The sequence below is a fragment of the Podarcis gaigeae genome (assembly GCF_964106915.1).
Source record: "Podarcis gaigeae genome assembly, chromosome: 3".
In the NCBI taxonomy this organism is placed as follows: domain Eukaryota; kingdom Metazoa; phylum Chordata; class Lepidosauria; order Squamata; family Lacertidae; genus Podarcis; species Podarcis gaigeae.
In genome coordinates this window covers 64,005,264-64,027,180 of record NC_139680.1, presented here as the reverse complement: position 1 = coordinate 64,027,180, position 21,917 = coordinate 64,005,264, and the positions used below count along the sequence as shown (strand labels likewise).

General features: G+C 43.9%; 1 protein-coding gene across 2 annotated transcripts in view; it reads right to left on the bottom strand.

Annotated features, from left to right (window-relative positions):
* Positions 1-21,917, bottom strand: part of GRM1 (glutamate metabotropic receptor 1) — a 186,313-nt gene that overhangs the window by 102,905 nt on the left and 61,491 nt on the right. The gene's annotated exons all lie outside the window — the stretch shown is intronic.

Here is a 21,917-nt window from a genome sequence, read left to right as displayed (position 1 = left end):
AACAGAAATTGTGCTCTGGCGGCGCGGCGGCAGCAGGAGGCCCCATTAGCTAAAGTGGTGCTTCAGTTTAAGAACAGTTTCAGGTTAAGAACAGATCTCTGGAACGAATTAAATACTTGACCTGCGGTACCACTGTACAAAACTGTTTGGAAGAATCCTAGCCTAATCAGATATTTGGTTGGGTGCAGAGCAGACAGTCAAACTGAACTTGAACCAGGGGGTATTGCTGGGGTGACCCATACCCTAGATCTTTTGCATTAGACTATGGCTATCCTAGGGACGCGGGTGGGACTGTGGTCTAAACCACAGAGCCTAGGGCTTGCCAATTGGAAGGGCGGCAGTTTGAATCCCCGTGACTGGGTTAGCTCCCATTGTTCAGTCCCAGCTCCTGCCCACTTAGCAGTTCAAAAGCACGTCAAGTGCAAGTAGAAGATAAATAGGTACCGCTCCAGTGGGAAGGTAAATGACGTTTCCATGCGCTGCTCTGGTTCGCCAGAAGCCGCTTAGTCATCCTGGCCACAAGACTTGGAAGCTATCTGCGGACAATTGCTGGCTCCCTCAGCCTATAGAGTGAGATGAGCACGCAACCTCAGAGTCGTCCGTGACTGGACCTAACCATGACTGGACCTAATGGCATAGCTGTCAACTTACAGATTTGAAAATAAGGGGCCAGCAGCCTTGAAAATAAGGGACCAGCAGCCAAAATAAAGGACCTGCCGCCTCACCTGTTCCAGGCACTCCAGTCTTCCTGTTCTCCTGCAGTCTGGTCAAACTCATGCTGGTAGCTTCGAGAACACTGTCCAACCAACTTTGTAACCAGAGGTTCAACTGAATAGAATCTGAATCACATGCACCACAAGGCCTATGCAGCCTCAACTTAAGATGGCTCCCCAGCCTGGCTTTGCACTGCAAAGTTTGCAGCAGCACGTGCAACAAAATGGCGTCCAGCATTCAAAAACCTCCTCAGCTTGCATTAACTAGCCACACACAAGGCATGCAAGTTCCACCTCCCAGTCGTTCTTAGACTTCTTATTGGGTGAGCAACACAGCCAAGCAACACAGTTGGAGCCTCCCTCCTCCCTGGCTGGCAGGGAGGGAGGGAGAGGAGCTGCTTCCTTTGAAATTTAAGGGACATCATTTAAGGGACATTTAAGGGACATCCATCAATAAGGGACAGCAGCGGGACATGGCGCTGGAATAAGGGACTGTCCCTTCAAATAAGGGACACTTGACAGCTATGCCTAATGGTCAGGGGTACCTTTACCTTTACCTTTGGATATCCTACCCCTTATCAAATGTTTTGTTTGTTTTTCTTTATTTATAGGGTGGCTGGACACACTGCTGTTGAGACCCCAGTCACCCAACATATTAATTTCCTAGAGGCATGCATACGTATACATTAGCATATGCAAATTTGTGTCACAGGCCTGTGCCCTGAGTCCTTTAGAAGGATCCTTGACCTGAACAACAAAGACACAGCAAAGCAGAAGAACTTCCTTTTCTGGTGAACCTGAACTGAACTCAAACGCTAAATGTTTTGACTCCATGGTGATGAAGCTGTATCTTCCTGAGATCTATGCCAAGTGCAGGAGCACTTCTTTGGGTTGCTTTTTCTGGATTCAGCATTTGTTCTTCCCATGCGGCTGGCTTTTGTTTAAGGCTGGTCTATATCCTAAAGCATGTAAGAACACTACATTTTGGATGAAGGAAATAAAAGATTGCTTACCTGTGGTCTTGAAAGGATTTGAGGAGCACACAAATGATAAAAATGGCTTCAGCACAGGAGCACCTTTGTAAAGCTACATTATAACGTTCACAAAGCCATATTGGTCAGGCTTGAAACTATTGCAAGCATTCTCTCCTGTCTGTGGTGCTCTCTGACTCTCTTTGTCTCTCTGTGTGTTGTGTGTGTGTATACACTATCACAACTGGGTACATGTCAAGAGCAGATCCACAGAGAGTGGATAGATACATGTAACGATTTCAAATGGCCTTGATGAACACAGGCATCAGCTTTTATTGAATCTACAGTTTGTTTGACCAACCATAAAAATACATGATCCACTGACAAGTTAATCTGATGTCCAAAAATGGCCACTTACAGTATTCAGGCCATTATTAGAACTGCGACGAAGGGAGAAGCTTAAGTTAAAACGTGTGTTAATTAGCTGCTGTTATGAAACAATGACATTACAATCTAAATCTCTGCAATCAATTATTTATGGCTAAGTTATGCAAACATAAATGCATGATAATGAAATTCCAAAGACTGTATTTCTTGAGTTCTCTCCTGGAACCCCAGGGATAGCCCAAACAGTTTTGCATTCTAAAAGTGAAATTAAACAAATAAACCTCACAGAGCAACTAAAGACAAAACATGTTGTTTTGGTTCTAAAAAGGAACAATGCAGCTGCAAAAGTCTGGCGAGACTATCAGCAACAGGACTATGACATGCAATGAAACACACATTAAAACATACATCCCCAAAGTGATTAGTTTCCCACAGGAAAGATGATGCTATTGACACCAGTGGCAGCTTCTCCCCAAAGATGAACAACTTCGAGACAATGGGTGGACTGTCGTGTTGCTACAAATGTTCCACCTGCACCAGGCAAGCTGATAAGCTTGCCAGACCTCCCCTGTGTGCTGTTCTGTGGTTGCCCCTGACCCGCCTGAGCCAATTTTAGGGGGCATGGGTAGAGAATGGGGAAGCCATGTTGCCCTAGTGCTGGGCTTTTGCTGATGGGATTCATTAGGTGAATCCCATCCAAAGTGATTTACATTGCGAAAGCAGTACATGATCCTCATATGAATGATTGGTTCCTGGCACCAATATGTGAAATGCAACCATACATTTCCAAGCATTATCTAGTTTGGTCTTGTCATGTTTTCAGTACCCGATTCCCGCAGGCTTGGAAAGCAAAGGGACCTCACTGCTGCCCTTGCAGTGATGCCATTTTAAAAATAAGCTAACATCACAGAAGGATGTTCTTCAGGGAATATCTGGCAATATTTGACTAGCTAACCGGCCAGTGTCTTAATCCTAGTTCAAGCTATAAATGTGGGTGGCTCTTGGTCACACCACTGTTGCTAATGAGGTCCACACTAACTTGGCCTAAATATCTACAAAATGTATTTCTCACTGGGAGCCAAATTAGGAACAGCGTCCCATTTCTGTGCACCATTCCCTTTTTCCCTAGGCCAAAATTTCCTGTGAAATATTTCATAAGAGTAGCATTGCTTATAATCAACAATACAATTCTTACTGCAAAAAAAAAATGCTTTACACAACACTCTATCCTTTATGACACTGCAGTGCATTCAGCATAAAGTGGCTATGTAGAGCAATCTTGCACGTGTTAAGAAATAGCGATAGTCTGAAACTCTCTGCTCTAGGCACTGACACAGTCTTCATTTTTAGAACATTTTAATTGGTATCTGCATATCTGGGAATTTTTTTTTCTTGCTTGTATTCCCAAGCAAGAGAGGAAAATGGAAAAGAAGCGCTAATCCACTTTATAAATTAGCACATACACAATGCTGGAGAATTGCCTGCCTTTTATCATTTTGACATTGGCTTGGTAACACTTAAGAAAAACAAATCCTGTAACTGCATGCAATTAGCACCCAGTAAGAACCTTGTATACACAATCTCAATGTGTTGAAGAGCACCTTTTCATCCCCCACCCCACCCCATTCTGATGCAGCCAGCTAGTGGCTTATGTCAGCCAGTAATTATCCGAGTGCATCGCAAGTTGTTTCCTTCCCCAAAATACCCCAAAATTATAGACTAGACTTTGCAGTCTTCTGGCTGGAGACAAAGGAGAAGAAAAGAAAAGCCAGATAAACAGGATAAACATAATACTAAAAATGCTACTGGTTGGTTGGAGCTGATGTTATAAGTCCCCAGTTCTACTAACTAGTATTTCTGGATTTTACTTATTAGCTCCCTCGGAGCCACTTCACACATTATACAGAAGCAAGTCCAGGTTTGCCACTACAGGTAAATGGATCAACCTGTGATATGGATTCTTGCTCTCTCTCTCAGTTAAACCTGCAAGACACAAATGCATGAAAAAAGGCATTTGTTGCATGCACACACTGGATTCTTAGCACACACCTAACAATTGTGGTTTAAAAATGAAATGTGTTTTTCTGTAAATCATCATTATCATCATCATCATCATCATCATCACATTTCAGATCAAGTGTTTTCCTAAAGCTCCACTGCTAGAATCTTGAAAATCTCCCCATATTTTTCTCATTCTTTACACAGCCGCTAAACAATGTTTGAGACCCAGAACTCATTATGTGGTCTTTAAGATGACCATATGAATCATACCGCTGCCCAGCAGTTAAATAGCTGAAACAAAAGAATGGCCTAGGTGACTTGCCTATGTTCCTAGCTACTTCAGTTAGGTAGGCAACCTGGTGTCCTTCAGATGTTGTTGGACTCCAGCTCCCATTAACCCTTAGCCAGCATGGCTAAGAGCAGGGATGATAGGAGATGGAGTCCAGCAACATCTGTAGTCCAACAGATTTTCCATCCCTGAGTCAGAGCATGCGTGGAACTGTAACTCAAAAACAACTAGAACTGCTATAATAAGTTGAGAGTCCACAACATGGAGAAAGCAGATTACTCTTAGACTTAGGAAACTGGCTGTTTTTTAACTAGGATACCAAAAGCAATCAAAATAGCTTGGAATCCCCATCCCTTTAGAGCAATGAGCTCCTGACTAATAAAACCAGGAAATAGCACCCTCATGCTCTAAGGAACAAAGGCTGATGTTTACATCAGAGAAAGCCTATCATCAGAGTCACTGTCTCCCTCCATTCAAGAGTAAATCTTTCTGGTTATTCCACCCAGAGCCAGAGCTCATCCAAGCAAACCTGATAAGTGTTAAATGAGTTTTCTTTTTTGAGAGAGGGAAGAAAGAATGTGATGACTTTTTGAAATCACACCAACAACAAAATAGGCACACTAGTAATAAACAATACAAATATGAACACTGGAAAACCACCACCGCTCAGTGTAGACAATCCTGTACTTGATGCACAATGACCACACTCAGTATAAGGCAGCTTTCTGTGTTCCTAACCAGTACAGGCACATGGTGGGCAAGCACCCACTAACATCCTTGCAACCACATTCTGGACCAAATGAGGTTTTCTAACGACTCTACAAAGGTAGAACCACATAGAGCACCTTGCAATAACACACCCTGCTAAGAATTAATGCATTTGTATTTCAAAAAACAACTGAACAATTTTTAAAGTTGCATTGTAATACAATACAGAGCTACTGCTGAGAACATCCAAATCCCAAACCCCTGGAGCCAAGATCATTTCCTAAACAAGGTGTCTGCAGAATTTCAGCTGACTGCACTTATATAGAGTTGCCATACATCCAGGAAAACCCAGATATGTCCTCTTTTGGGGGGGCCAACATGCCTATCTGGGATGATTTTTGCATTTTAAAGGAAATGTCTGTTTTGGGGGGTGGGGCTTGGGCTGTTCTGCACACTGCAGCCACTGCCAGCCCAAGCTGAGGGAAAAGGCAAATGGGTGTGGCAGCAGCAGCCCCACACACCTCCTTCTCTGGCTCAGGCTGGCACTGACTCAGGCTGTCCTCTATTTTGCTGTTCAAGATATGGCAACCCTAATTCAATGTTCAATGTTCCAACCATAGCATGTTGTTGGGAAAAGAACAGAGAAAAATAACACAACCCCAACCCTGATGGTATCCTAAGGCACTGAAAATTTTGGACACCTCCCTATACTTGTTAATCCTCTGCCTTTTTGTACTTATGTATCTCGGGAGCTGCTGTGTTTTTCAGGCAGTATGGAAATGGAAAGGAGCCACCATAGAGTTTCTTTTGTAATGTTGCAAAATAGGTTGAGGTAGGACTCTTGAATTGTCCTCTAAGGCAGTGTTTCCCAACCTTGTGCCTCCAGATGTTTTTGGCCTACAACTCCCATCATCCCTGACCACTGGTCTTGCTAGCTAGGGATGATGGGAGTTGTAGGCCAAAAACATCTGGAGGCACAAGGTTGGGAAACACTGCTCTAAGGTATATTGGATCATGTGGTGCACCTTCTCGGATTGTGCAGTTTACCATTCAGGGAAAGGATAACTTGGACAGCCAGTTGCTAAGGATTAACAACAGGGGCTCACTCCTCTTGTCCCACTCCTTTCCCCTGGGGAAAACTGCTCTTTAGTGCTCAGTCGGAGCAAAGAACAATTCAGTTTCCCCCATGGATTGCAATTTGTTCTGATCTAGTGCTTTGAGAAGAATCTGTTGTTGTGATCTTCCATTGGGAAGAAGTGGGGCAAGTGAAAAACTGCTTGGACCTGTGCTTTCTAGGCATAGCACAAGTGGACGCATGGACAAGCTCAGGGTATTAGAACAGCATTAGAACCAGAAAACAAATAAAAGTACACACATGAAATATCTCTTTCTGACTCTTCAGAAGATACCACCTAGTTTTTCCCAAACCTTTCTCTACATGTAAGAGAGCTACAAAATGAAATACTAAGAACACTCAAATTCTACCCCAGAAACCAGATGTTGAATTTGCATTCTGAGCCCACATTTATGTATAACAAACACAAGCATTTGGCATAGCCTGCTAAATAGGTTCAGACGATTATTCAAGGATAATGGCAAGACTTAGACTTTAGAGGTTGAAACATAAAGATGGACAAAGGTAAAGGTGTTCTGTGAATGCTCATTTTATGGCAAATAACACTGTGTACTTTTGAAAAGCAGTGTTAAATGGATAGTGTACGCTAGCCCATCAGTTTATATTGAGAAGCATTTCTAAAGACAGCTGGTGCTACCCAAACAAGCTTGATTTCCAGTCCTTGAGACTGCACCCTCTCTTCCCTATAAATGTTGATTGTGGAATCACTGATGAGCAGCTGACAACTCTTGTCAATTTCTGAAATGAGTTCTCCCTTTCTTTAGGTAGCATATTGTCTTTCATTCAGGAAGCATGATAGACATTTCCATGATTTATTTGGGGGGATGGGAGAAAGTAAATGAAATAATAAATCAAGGTAGTCAGCATCCTCCGAGCTTTCATCACAGCTGAGATGGTAGTCTGTAGACATTGCCTGCTCCGAAGATGACACACTGATTGATAATCGTATAAAAGATTCCATGTGTGCTGTTGATAAGTGTTGGTGACAAAAATAACTGCAGAGGTGCCTCATCCTGTAAAATATTTACGCAGATGCTTGGCCTTGAATGACAGAACCCAACCCAAATGAAGTCTAAGCGGGTGTAGCTTAATATATTCACATTCTTCCCATGCCCCCCCTTATTCCTCCTCATCATCAATGGTTTGTTACCTCCCTACATAGGCACCAGAGGCTGGACACCCACAATTTTTTGTGCATGCCATGGGCATGCTGACATCAGACACAAGCATGCATGCAGCGTGCACAGCCCCGGGCACCCATGGTCCCTGGGCAAAGCTAGTGGGCCAGTCTCCCCATCCTTTCTGCCTCCACCACTGTCAAAATTCAAATGGCTATTAGTCACTGCTGCTTTATACTACCACCAGGATCAGAGGCAAAATGCCTCTGAGTAAAAGTCACTGGGAAACAACAGACTGAGAGGACTTTTGCCCTTAGGTCCTGCCTATGGACTTCCCTGAGGCATTTTTGGATTGCCGCTGGGGAAAAGGGGGTGCTAAACTACATAGGCCTTGAGTCTTATCTAGCAGAGCTTCTCTTATGCAAGATCTGTCAAACATCTTGATGCAGATATGGTCATTTCCATTCTTTTGGTGATTTGCATGTGGCTATCCTAAGTCAGCTCTAAATCAAATATGTATATGTGTGTCTAGGTGCTAAATAAGGATCCTCTCTCACTCTAGTCCTGCACATTCCCCATTTGTCCCAGAATTATCCTTTTTTATCCTTTAAAAACAAACCATTCCAACACTGGATTGCTGCCAAAGGTGTGCAACTAGGGACAACTTAATGTGGACACACTAAGGTAGTAGAGTGGTCTCCAAAAATCAAATATCTGTGTAGGGATTTTGGCTTTTTAACGAGGGGAAACCTTTCATGTGCAAATCTCTTATACAAAAGCAATTGAATCCCTTTGGATTCTAGGATTAATGAAACATTTGATTAACTGGACGTGGTTCTTTACTATGAATAACAGGTCTTCAACATCTGTGTGTCCCTTTGATTATAAAAAAAAGGTAAAGTCTCATTGCAGGGCCAGTAATTACACAGAGCTTTAACATTTTAAAAACAAAGCCAAAAACCTTTCACCTCCAGTTTTTATATACAGGCAGACAGAAGATCCTGTCATGGTTTTCAAAACAAGTAGGTCATTACCACCATGCTCAGAAATATTTTACAGAATATAACCACACTTTGGTGTAACCCCCCTTCAATGTTTTATAGATTAGTTTTGATACAAAAAGAACAACAACAATACCCTGAAGAATGATGAGCTTTCAGTGATATCCCCCACTTAGCACTCCTTTTCTTCCTTGTGGATCACTAATACCATGTGAGTGGCCCTATAAATATTGGGATTTTAAATTATCTGCTCGGTTAGGTTTGGTGAGGTAGACCGAGTGCTTTAGAATCCATGTGACCAGCAGCATAACTAGCTGCTTGGGCGCCTAGGGCAGCGCAAATGCCCTGCACCTGGGGGCGGGGCAAGCCCCTGGCCTGGGCAGAGCATGTTGGGCGGAACCTCCACAGAGTCCACAAGCCCCACATTGCTGTTTTGGGCAGCGCATAGCCTGCAGGTGCCAGAGTCACCACGTAACTCCCCAGGAGAGATGTGTGGCTCAGGCGCATTGCAGGCCATGCCCCACAGTCACTCCCCTCAGTGATGACACCCAGAGCAGCCAGCACACACCACACACCCCTTCCTACACCACCGTATGTGACTGAAACAGCACGTATGTGGCTGAAACAACAAGACCTTTCACCAAATTAGCTGCAGTACAATCCTGACATAGGTGCAGTACGTCTCTCCTGCTGCTCTCCCCAGCCTTTGTGATCATGGATAAGGGGAGACATGGCCATAGGGAGAGGAAAGTCACCATGGAAGATGATGACAAAGCTATTTACACCTTGCACCTTGCACCTTGCTCCCTCCCCTCCCCTAACCTGATTCCTAGTCACTTGTCTACTGTACAGGATAAGGGTGCTGATCTGGCATGCGTTACCAAGTCCTGAGTAGGTGAGGTGGGGGCAGTTGATCTGACCAACCTGTACCACACTTGGATACTCAGTGCAGCATCAGCACAGGCTTCAGAGACTTGGGGGGCGGGGGGCGGGGAGGAGTTGCTGAGGTCCATAAAATTTCCATCTCTATCTCCAGAAAACCCCTTGGTGACGGCTTGCACCTGGTCTTGTGCAGGAGTAACTAGGGTTACTCCTGATGCCCAGCAGCTTCTCTGGTCAAACTGGCAGAGTTGGTCTCTGTTGCAGTTGGAGGACCATAGGGGGAAAAAGTTCTGGGGGCTATTGACATCCATGCTGATGGTTAGCATTCCAGTTTAGGACTTTATGGCCTCCATGATAACCATGGAGTCTCATAATCTGTCCAGTAGGGCATTTCATCAACTTGGTCTTTTGTCCTGGTGGAGTAAATGGATTTGGGTGGACAGGCTGCCATTGTGCAATTTCACCCCCTATCCCACAGGGATGGTGGACAAATTTGGATGGTCTGCCCTGTGTTTTCCCCTCCAGTGAGAGGTTGCTTCAGTGTACACTGACTGGGTCCATAAACTGTTTCAATTACTTTTGACCACACAGGTATTATTCTGTGAGCTTAAAGGACCTGACTCAAATATTCCTACTCATAGCCTTTTTCTTACCAGAGATATTGCAATTGGAGGTGGCAAGTTTCTTGTGAATTCACTTTGAACCCTCCAAGCACATTTTGAGTTCATTTTATATTCACTGTAATTGTACTGATGAGTAGAATTCATTTGATATTCATTCAGCCCAACACGTTTATTTTTGTACTAAAGGTGTTCCGTTTTAAATTCACTGGATGCTAAACAGGAACACTTTTGGGAAGCTTATGGATCTTTGATGGGTTAGTGTCCTTAGAGGTATTTGCAGTCTAAAAAAAGTATATGTTGCGTGTATATTAAAGAGTACACATGCATATTATGGACCTCTCTGTGAAACGCATCACACATAGGGTACTTTAGTTTTAAAGGAACCATAAGACTCTTTGTTGTTTTATGACACAGAAGGTTAGTGAAAGAGTAGGAGATTACATCTTCAAAAAGATGATTCTTATCTGTTTGGTATATTTCTTTGTATTCTCAACAGGTAAAATATTTGTATCCATCAATGCAATGACACAACCTACCATAATTCAATTTGCTGTACTATACCTGTTTTGTTTTGACCAGCACTTTAATTTTAATTCAGATCTGTTATCATGTGTAAGATAAACACCTGCAGTCTGATCAGTAGTGTCTTGAAGGATAAATGTCTCCAGAACTCAATGCATATCCCAGCTTTCCTTTGCCTGGTGCTTTCTAGGTGTTCTGGACAACATTTCCCATAATCCCATGGTTGCTAGGGTTGATGGAAGTTATAGTCCTAAACATCTGTAGGGCTCTAGTTTAGTAAGGTTTGTACTCCACCTCATGCATCCCACAGAAGGCACCAAAGTTGAAATCTGTGCTTGTCACTGTGGCCTTGGAAAAAGCCTGAACTGTTCTTTCATTTTCATGGTTGACAACACATGGCCCCACTTAGGACACCTTGGGCCACAGATGAAGAAAACCATTGTTTAGCTTTTATTATGCAAAAGTTATGTGAAATACATGCATTAAGATTCAGAGTAGACATTCAGATATTAGACATTCAGGAACATAGTGTACCTTTGGCATCCTCTGCCAAAAAGTAAGTCTTATGGAGGAGATCCAGACCAACCTAGTAATATTTCTTCATAAGTTTTATTTTTCCTAGGATGCACTTTTATATGCATTCATGGGCGTGAAAGAGAGAGAAAGGAAGTGATGCTTTTAGTACATCTCTAATCTGCTTTCTTCCCTGTGTCCTCTACACCTCCAAGAAAGTCAGTGACAATATGATTATCTGCCTTCTTATTAATTATGTTTCCATGGTACATTCAAAACTAGAATTAAATGTTTTAAAAGCAAGCCTTGTTGTTGTTGTTTTTTTTACAAGTGGGGGGCATTTGCTTTAAGGGCAGACTCTTTCCCCACTTATTTTCTCAAGGTTTGTTTGTTTGCGATTGTTTTTTTTGGGGGGGGTTGCCAATGTGAGGCAGAATAATATCTTTATCCTTTAATATACTCCATTATGCTTTTTTGACAGTTCTTTGTGGGGTGGGTGGGCAGGTCTGACACAGAGATCAGACCACAAAGCTTATATGGAAGTTATTGAACCCTTTTGTACGTCAGCCTCTTAAGATGTCATAGTACTGAAACTATTCAGCTGGTTTGTAGTACTCAACTGATCAGGGAGGCTGGCAGTGGTTCATAAATGGGACTCTTCAATGCAAGAGAGCCAAGATGAATTGGATGTACTGAGCGAACTCTATTATATCCTGCATCTTCTTTGGAAACCGTTACCTTTGCAATCAAGACACAGAAGGAATTCAGCAATTGCAACCCCTTTCTCCCCATACACCCTTTAACCAAGTGGTCAAAGAGGATGGGAATTATATACCAGGACAGCCCCGATTTGGGAAAGGCTCATTTAAGCAAAAGATGGCTCAGTTACTGCATCTCAGATAATATGCTGCAACTATAATACCCATACACAAACCACAGCAAAATTACAGAAACACGTGAGATGCTGGATCTCCTTTCATGCTTACAGTACAAGGAGAAGGAAGATGCTGATGGGCAAATTGGGACTCCTTCCCATGTCCCATCTCCTTGAGAAAATGGTAAGGAAATAAATAAAGCCAGTATAGGCCATGCAACTCTGTGTTTTGCAGGAATTGTAGCAGGACATCTTAACCTGAAATCTATCAAGCCAAGTGCAGTCCATCAGCCATGTATTGTGGACTGCTAACTGTTCAATATTATGCTGCCGCCATTTTGAAGTCCCAGAGTGGCAGAGAGAAACATGAGGCTTGTGGGCTGCCAATCACATGTGGTAGGGAAGCTGCTTTTGGCTTGCCAAGCCACAGGTTGGGAAGCCTACTAAACTCTGCACTCTCCAGGCAGTGGATCCCGCTATCACAAAGAATATCTTTCTTTACTGTAAGCTTCAGAAAAATATAACCCCATATTTTATACAATTTTAAAAGTCTATATAGGAGAGGCACAAATATGATTTGTTTGGTTTTTTTACTGATCAGCAAAAGGAAAAAAGAAAAAACCTGATGGATGTTCCTCTTGGTTCTTTGACTTGGCAAAATCAGATGCAAATGTATTGAAGCCATAAAGAGCTCGTCTCTTTTTATATGACGCGGCTTTCATAGAGACATATTTTCTTGAGCTATATTCCCCAGCCTTGCAGCATTCATTTAACATATTAACTGTTGTATGCAGAGTCAGCCACCTACTAATATGGTAATTTTCTACACAAGCACACTTGTGCTAATATTTTCATGACTTAAAAAAAAGTATGGTGATAAACCGCTGCTGAAATCCCACATGAAACCATCGCCTCTTTGTTTCATTTTGTCAAAATACAGCAGAGTGATCCCACATTACACAGGGATATTACCGCCAAAAGTGTGCATGTCACATAAAGGAGATTAAGAGGAGGTTTAGAGCTAGGAAACCTCTCTCTTCATTAATGCATTACTAATTACCTTCTGCACCCAGAGCACAAAGGATAAGGGGGACCATTGCGGCAAAGCTCGCACTCCTTTCTGTAAAGTGCTGGCTAGGTGCGTGACCACAGCACAGCCCTTTGCTCCAAAGAAAATGTGACTAAATTGGTTGTACAATGTAGATGGATACTCTCAACACAGTCCAATATCCAGTGTCAGTAGAAATTATTCTACAATATCCTATTAGATTAGTTGTGTTAAAATCAATACTTCCATGTAACAACCATAATTCAGTGACTCCAAGTTATTGCATCTGCTGTCCTCTCTCCTTCTGTATGTTAGGAGAACAGGAATGAAGAGGCAATTAAAAAACAGAGCAATTCCTGGTCATGGAGCCTGTTCTATTGGAGAACTTCATAGAAGATCATTGCACAAACAAGACTTTGGATCAGGCCCAATGTAGTCAGGGAGTAAATTTTCACTGGATGTATCAGATAATGGATCTGCAAATTAGCATATTTAAATCAAATTTGCATCAGTAGATTTGTATCTGAATGTCTTTTGATGGGAAGATCCTAAATCCTTAGACCAGATCTTCAGCTGATCTCAATTAGAGCAGCACTATTGACATTATGCTATTCATTATATTCTCCATTGTTATAATGACTCTGCATAGATAGGATACTTATAGATGTAAAACCTGAAAAAAATGACTGTCTATATTTTTCAGTTCATGTTTCTTTGAAACACTAATAAATGGCATTTCACATGCAGCAATGAAAAATACATACAAAAACCATTAAAAAATGCAACCATCCCTTGGTTGAATGCAAGAGAGAGGCAATGACCCCCCAAAAAAATTACCTTTACCTTTTTTTACTAGATCTTTTTCAATAGCCACCCCTTTGTTTTCGTTGCAGCTCCTCAAAGTATTCAACAGTGAAACTTTATTCAGTGCAAAAATATTTCATTCATCCTACTTACTCTGAGCTTCTAGAGTTCATTTTACAGTGTGCAGAGTGCAACATAGCTTACCAGAAGGGTTTTTAAAGAAACAACCCCCACCCCAAACAACACAGCTCTTATATGGCACACGCCCCCCCATGTTATCTTATTATTTAAATCAAACATATCAAAAGGGTTATCTTACAGTGAAAATGAGCTTCCCCTGCCAGCAACAACAGTGTTTTGCATACTTTTATCAGCCTTATGAGACTCCAAGGGTTTTACTGCAATGAGGGTCTTATTCCTAATACCAACCTGGTTGGGGTTTTATTCCAATAAGCTTACATCCAAATCAGAAACAGATATACATTATCATGTTTCTTTTTTAATTACTCAGATATCAAGAGTATAATTCTTGCAGTCATATAAATGAAAGTGTTAAATACTTAACCTTTAAGGAGTGCTCAGTAGTACTGCCTATTCTTTGACCACAGAAAGCCTCAGATTCAACTCTTGACATTTCCAGTTAAAAGGAATCTCAAGCATCTAGAAAAGACCTCTGCTCCCAAGCTATGGAGAGCTGCTGCCACAGGTGGTACGGTGCTAGATCTGACTGAATATATGAGGCAGATTGTCACGCTCAACCTCTATACATAATGCAACGTGGTGAAGAATAGATAAGCTGCTCTGTTACATTTTTCATTGCCTGTTGTTCAGGAAAAACAAAACAAGGTAGACTAGCTTGAGCATGTGGCTTGGCCTAGGAATCTATAATACAAGTGACCTGGGCACACAGAGAGCCGCTTTAAAGGGAAATGTTATCCACAGCAGAAAGTCTGCTGGTCCAGAAGAAGGAAAATATTTAGAAGGATTCTTTTAGTTTCTCCCTTCCTAGCATCAGAGGGAATTTTAAATCAAGGGGAAAGAGAAAGCTGGAACTTAAAATCTTTGGCATCAGGTGAGCTACATCCAGGAGACACACCCAACTCATTTACTCTCATCTAGCCCAGTCTTGGGGTGTTTTCTGGAAAAGAGTTCAATTAAGGAAATTTTATAAGGTGTGAAATAGGTTTAATTTATGCTTGCTTTGCATAAAGTTAGGGCAAGATCCTAAATCTGTGTTAAGGGAGGAAACTGACATTATAACTCAGCACAGCACATCTAATATAAAAACAAATAATAAAGGTGTGGGGTCCCCTAGATCATACAGAGAACTGATATTATGGAATGAACTGATATTGTTAAAATAATCGTAACTGACAATCTGTGTAGCTATTATAACATCAGAAGAGACACTGGTTTAAGTAACTGAAGCAGCAAATGCCATGTGGACGAAGGGATGCACTGGAGCAAATATCCAGTTACTTTTATCTATTTAGCTCTATTTTGTGCACCTTTTAATTTCATGAGAATGTTTTGCTTTAATGAAATGAAGGCATAAGAGTTTGGGGGGGGGTGCAATTGCCCTCAAGGTATGTGACTTTCAAATACAAAATGGATGACTTATTAACAGACAAAGCTGTGGGAACAAGTTTGTCCAGAGATCAACCTTGTTTTGAGGTTGCTCTTCACCCATACGTCTTCATACATTTTGGTATCAAATAGTGTCTTTGCCAACTGAAACAAAATCCTCAGAGCTTCCAGTCATGATCAGTCTCTTTTTTTGACAGCTCAGTCCACAACACTTCACTACAATGAAACCTCATCTAGGGCCATAAGAGACAAATGACTGAGGCAGTGACAGGATTTAATCCCTCAGGCAACAGGAGGAGGAACAGCTACCTATCACAGCTATTTAAAATCTGATAGGAAGACATGAATGAAGGCAATTTAACAAGTTTTACTGTCTCCTGTTGGGGCAAGTTGCCAGAGTCACAACACTTTTTAATCATTATCAGTGTAACTGTGTCACCTGTGTCTATCACCATGAGGAATCATCCAAAAATACTACCAAAGCTGTCTCAATTTCATGTTGGGCCTGAAGCAAGACTAGTAGGAGCTTTGTATAATAATAATAATAATAATAATAATAATAATAATAATAATAATAAATTTTATTTACCGTATTTTTCGCCCTATAGGACGCACCGGCCCATAGGACGCACCTAGTTTTTTGGGGGGGAAATCAAGGGGGAAAAAATTTTCCCCGCCCAGGTTTGCGCAGCCATCCCCAAGCTAGAAGAGGGAGACGGAGCGCTCTGTCTCCCTCTTCTGCCTTCAGGGACAGCTTCTCTAGCCTCCGTGGGGCAGCGGCTTGCCCTGCTGTCCCCCGAGCTGGTGGGGCTGGTGATGGGGAGAAGCTTCTCCCCCCCCCCCCGCCAGCCTCCAGACCAGGTCCGGGAATAGTGGGGTGGCAGCGCTCCACCTCCCTGCTATCCCCCGAGCTTGTGGGGCTGGCGGGGGGGGGGGGAGAAGCAAGCTTGCTTCTCCCCATCGCCAGCCTCCAGATCAGGTTGGGGAATAGCGGGGTGGCGGCGCTCTGCCTCCCCGCTATCCCCCAAGCTTGTGGGGCTGGTGGGGGGGAGAAGCAAGCTTGCTTCTCCCCATCGCCAGCCCCCAGATCACGTCGGGGAATAGCGGGGTGGCGGCGCTCTGCCTCCCCGCTATCCCCCAAGCTTGTGGGGCTGGTGGGGGGGAGAAGCAAGCTTGCTTCTCCCCCTCCCCAGCCTCCAGACCAGGTCGGGGAATAGCGGGGTGGCGGCGCTGTGCCTCCCCGCTGTCCCCCGAGCTTGTGGGCTGCAGGCTGCTGCCCGCAAGCCTTGCGAGCCCGCGGGACCTCCCGCCAGGCTTGCAAGGCTTGCGGATAGCTTTCTGAAGCCTGGAGAGCGAGAGGGGTCGGTGCGCGCCCACCCCTCTCGCTCTCCAGGCTTCAGCGAAAGCCTGCATTCGCCCCATAGGACGCACACGCATTTCCCCTTCATTTTTGGAGGGGAAAAAGTGCGTCCTATAGGACGAAAAATACGGTATATCCCGCCCTCCCCAGCCAAAGCTGGGCTCAGCGCGGCTAACAACAATCAAAATAGTCCAACATTCTAAAAACATTCATTATAAAATTAATTAAAATCAAATTAATGGCAACCATCAAGCAAAATTCTGTGCAGATTGCCAGAGGAGGGGGTCAGGCTGCGCCCTGACCAAAGGCCTGGTGTAACAGCTCTGTCTTGCAGGCCCTGCGGAAAGATGTCAGATCCCGCAGGGCCCTAGTCTCTTGTGACAGAGCATTCCACCAGATTGGAGCCGCGGCCGAGAAAGCCCTGGCTCTAGTTGAGGCCAGCCTAACCTCTCTGTGGCCTGGGATCTTTAGGATGTTTTTATTTGCAGATGTTTTTATTTGTATGTATGCGACTGAAAGCCCTTCTTGGCATTAACTTACCCAGAAACGCAAAAACACAGAACTTCTCTTCCACAAAGAGATGTGATCTCACCTTATGTATTTGAAACTTTCTTGATTAAATGTAGGCTTGCCATATGTCAGAAGAATTCCTTACATGTCCTGGTTTTGGGGTGTAAAAATGGCTTCAGGGGGTATTTTTGCTGCATCAGTAAAAGTCAGGAAAAACCCAGATGTAAGCCAATTGAAAAAGCAGCAGAAACAGCTCAAAAAAGCTTAAAATCACTGCGGATGTCAGGAATTTTACTTATTGAAATATGGCAACCCTATGCTACTCAATACTTTCTACAGTTGTTGATTTGACTAACATGAAAATTGCCGCACATCAATTAAACTGCATGAGGAATAGAATCTGTAAAGTCTGAAGACCTGGTCACAATTATTGCATGCAGTGATATCTACAAGAGCACCTCTGACACCACACACATGACCTCTACTGAAGACCATGACAGCTCCTCTGTAAGTAACACTTAGAGCATATGTTGGGATGCAGCAACTGAATGCAGACACTGTGCTATCCGTAACAACCTGAAGATGTCAGGATTATTACCTGCATTCAAAGGACTGTGGGGGTTGGGGATACGAATGACTTTGTGACATGGCTGCAACTGTCACTTGGTTCTCCGAACAAGGACACATTTTTGCCCTGGTTTTTACTTTGTGAAATCTGGTAGCAAACACCAGGAGAAAATGTTAGCAACCCCTGGTGCTGTGTTGTTGTTGATGCTTAAAATACAACTTTGACATTTTTATACAACAATGTAAAGTATAACATGATCCTTGCACCGTGAACCAGTTGAAATGTTCCAAAACTCTTCAAAAGCAACCCTTACAGGAAGCTATAGGTCAGTGGCCCCAGGTCCCTGGTATCTCCAGGTGGGCCTTGAGGGAAGACTGTGGAGATTTAGTAAGCAGTTTCCATTTAAGCTTTTCTTGAAAGACAGCTGGGAGCAGTGCTTTTTTCTATGGGTATGCATACCCCAAAATATTTTGTGAATCTAAGTTTGGTCTTAATGAGGGGCAGTATTTCAATATGAGTAGGAAAATGAGAGTACCCTCAAACATTTTTAGGGGGAAAAGCACTGGCTGGGAGTATTGTCAGCTGAAGGGAGTTAGCCTATAAAGCGTGTTCTCCAATAAATGAGAGCACGTGTTGCGGTGTGGGCCACCAGGCCAGGCCTCTTGTTGCCAGGCAGGTTAATAGTTGTTGCCTGGCATCATGATTGGGTAACCGGGTTGCTGGGGCAAATTGTATGTTGCAAATTGGGTGGGTGGGGCCATAGTCTTTAAATATTGGTGCACTCTGGTTTCTCTTTCTTTTTGCAGAGTGCATCGGATCACCCGCCCGCCCGCCCTCTTTCCGGTTGACCTTGCTTTGCCTGTCATGGGGTCGTCTGCTTTGGAGCAGGGGCCTAGTAGGAATTTGCCATTTGGTGATTGGCTGTGCCATTTGGTTTTGCCTACTACTCAGCAATTCGTCACAACTTGTAAGGTTGCGGTTAGGCATTGGTTATAAGGGACGCAGGTGGCGCTGTGGTTAAAGCCTCAGCGCCTAGGACTTGCCGATCGAAAGGTCGGCGGTTCGAATCCCTGCGGCGGGGTGCGCTCCCGCTGCTCGGTCCCAGCGCCTGCCAACCTAGCAGTTCGAAAGCACCTCCGGGTGCAAGTAGATAAATAGGGACCGCTTACCAGCGGGAAGGTAAACGGCGTTTCCGTGTGCGGCTCTGGCTCGCCAGAGCAGCGATGTCACGCTGGCCACGTGACCCGGAAGTGTCTCCGGACAGCGCTGGCCCCTGGCCTCTTGAGTGAGATGGGCGCACAACCCCAGAGTCTGTCAAGACTGGCCCGTACGGGCAGGGGTACCTTTACCTTTACCTTTATAATATGCTGGTGGTGGAGGGGTAAGGCTGGGCCTGCCCCTCCTATTGCGCTGAAGGGAATTCCGTTAAAGGAATCCTGGGGCTCGCCACTATTTCGTCCAATCCCTGTTATGGGACTAGGGCCGCCCAATCCCTGTTATGGGAATCCTTGTTATAGGACCGGGCAGGCAAGCTTTCGGGGAGCTGCTGGGGTGAGCGGCGTGGGTCCGACGCTTAGCTCAAATGACCCCCCAGTTTGACTTTCTCTTCTACTGGCTACCGATCAGACCTCGGGATGTCAGTTCTGTCCCAGGCGGGGGGACAGATAGTCATAACCAATGTCTAAACAACCACTCACTGATTTTGTATTTTAATAAAGTTGTGGCCAAAATAGTGCCCAAAAACCAAAACGAAATTACGTGTTATGTGTGAAGTTATTTGAGGGGTGGCCTGGGGACCTACACACGCAAAAGGAAATGAGAAGTAACAATATTGTGAAGTGTTGATGATTTACTTCTGCCTTTGATTTATGGCTACAACAGAGCAACTTCTAGTTAATGTATGCCAATATTCCCTAACCTGGAACACCTCAGGGGTTTTGGACCACAATTCCCAGCAGCCCCCAACAAATGTTTGCAGCTTCTTTATTCCAGAAACACACTCAAAACTAAAACTGAACACTGCCCTTCTCCAAACACTCCAGTTTCTTTCCTATTCCCCTTAAAAGGTAAAGGTAAAGGTACCCCTGCCCGTACGGGCCAGTCTTGACAGACTCTGGGGTTGTGCGCCCATCTCACTCAAGAGGCCAGGGGCCAGCGCTGTCCGGAGACACTTCCGGGTCACGTGGCCAGCATGACATCGCTGCTCTGGCGAGCCAGAGCCGCACACGGAAACGCCGTTTACCTTCCCGCTGGTAAGCGGTCCCTATTTATCTACTTGCACCCGGAGGTGCTTTCGAACTGCTAGGTTGGCAGGTGCTGGGACCGAGCAGCGGGAGCGCACCCCGCCGCAGGGATTCGAACCGCCGACCTTTCAATCGGCAAGTCCTAGGCGCTGAGGCTTTAACCCACAGCGCCACCTGCGTCCCCCTATTCCCCTTAGGTCCTTTTTATACTTTTAATACAATCCCAGCATGCAATTTACCACCACAATGCCACAGTGCATTTTTCTCAAGTGGCCACTTCCGTAAAAATGCTTCTCATAGATTGCCGGTAATCCCCACAACAATCTTGCAGACTAGGCTGGTGTTATTATGTACATATTACTGGGAGAATAGGATTGTGAGTTTCCTAAATCTGCTCAGTTCATGGCCAAGTCTAGATCTGAATTGGGGGGGGGGGTTCTGAAAAGAGGAAATAACCTGGAGCAGGGATGGACGACTTCATAGGCTGGATCTCCCCCAAACTGACTCCAGAAATTGATCAGCAAGAGAAAGTCTCGGAAAGACATTCTGACCTTTTCAGGCCTTCTTTCAACACATGGAGAGGGTAGATCGTATCTGCTCTCCCTGCTCCCAATCTTCACACATTCATCTGAAGGTCAAAACAAGCCCTACACATAAACACTTGACATATGTTGGGTTATTACAGCACAGCTGGGAAGACTGGAAAGGCAACTGTATGTGCGCAGGTTTGCTTCCAACTTTATTTAAAACGGTCTGTAAGCAACACAGGATGACCGGAAGCCCACACATGCAACAGGACTTCCCCTATCTCTCTTCTTCTCTGTAGTCTCCTGTTTGCTCCCAAAATCTGCTCCTGAGGGTTGGGTATATTCACTCTGTGAAGAGGGTTTGATTGTTAAATCACTCAGGGGAATAGGGGCCTCCTAACAATTGTCAGCATCCTTAACAGATTACAACTCCCAGAATTCTTTAGGGGTAGCCATAGCTGTTTACAGTGACATCATAGTGCTTTAAACCTGTGGTGTAAATGTGGCCAATATCCTCCTCCCAGTGGGCATGCTAGCAGAGTGGAAGAAGGGAATTCAGATTAGGAATCATATCGGGGAAAGAGTTAAACACTCATCCTCCAGCATTGCCGCTCTGATCAAATTAAGTATCCTCTCAAAGAGTCTTGAAAACTTATCACAATCTCTGCTATGAAATATTTATTTTGGTCCTTAGTCAAAGTAATACTTTGCAAATATGTAATTAAAAAACTGTTCCTGTGGGCAAAATACTCAAACATATTAATTTGGGGCCAGGGTATGCTACTCTGCAGAGCCTTTGCTGTAAAACACCAGTTGAGAAGCCTTCATAAAAGTGATATATGAAATGTAACAAGGCATTTAAAATTAAGTAATTGGATACATCTGCTATGGGGCAGTGAGATGTGCAGAACAAGAGCAGAGTGGGAAACTAATATTCTGGATTGCCATAAGATTATTATTATGCCCCAGTGCAAGTTAAAGCTAAAGCCATGTTTGTTAGATTGGAGTGTTTCTCCTCCTTTTGGTCAGTTAACCACCCTACAACTCCGACCATCCCTGAACATTGGCCAAATTGGTTGGAGTCCAAAAACTTCTGGAATCCAACAACATCTGGAGGGCACCACATCCCTCAATTTATATTCCAGTGACTACTTGTGAATCTAAACTATGAGTTCTACTGTAGGGGAAAGGCAGAAGATAAGTTTCCTAAATGATAATTAAATAAACAATGCAAACCATTTTGAGACTTGTAAAGAGAAATACTTATGTCAATAGTTTGCTTTATTTTTTAACTAGCTTCACTGTCCCTTAAATCTGAAGCACCATCTTGCCCTGAGCGAAGCGGAGTAGAAAGAGGCTTGGGAAAGTGTCACCATCCAGTTTCCGCAGTAGCCCATTCCCACCACAGAGGCCTCTGAAGGCCCATCTTGCCCTGAGGGGAAGAGAGAGTAGGCAGGAGCAGCTTTTTCTAAACCAACAAGTTTTCCTATCCATTCTATTGTATTTTTAAATACATGGTGTTGTAATAGCCTT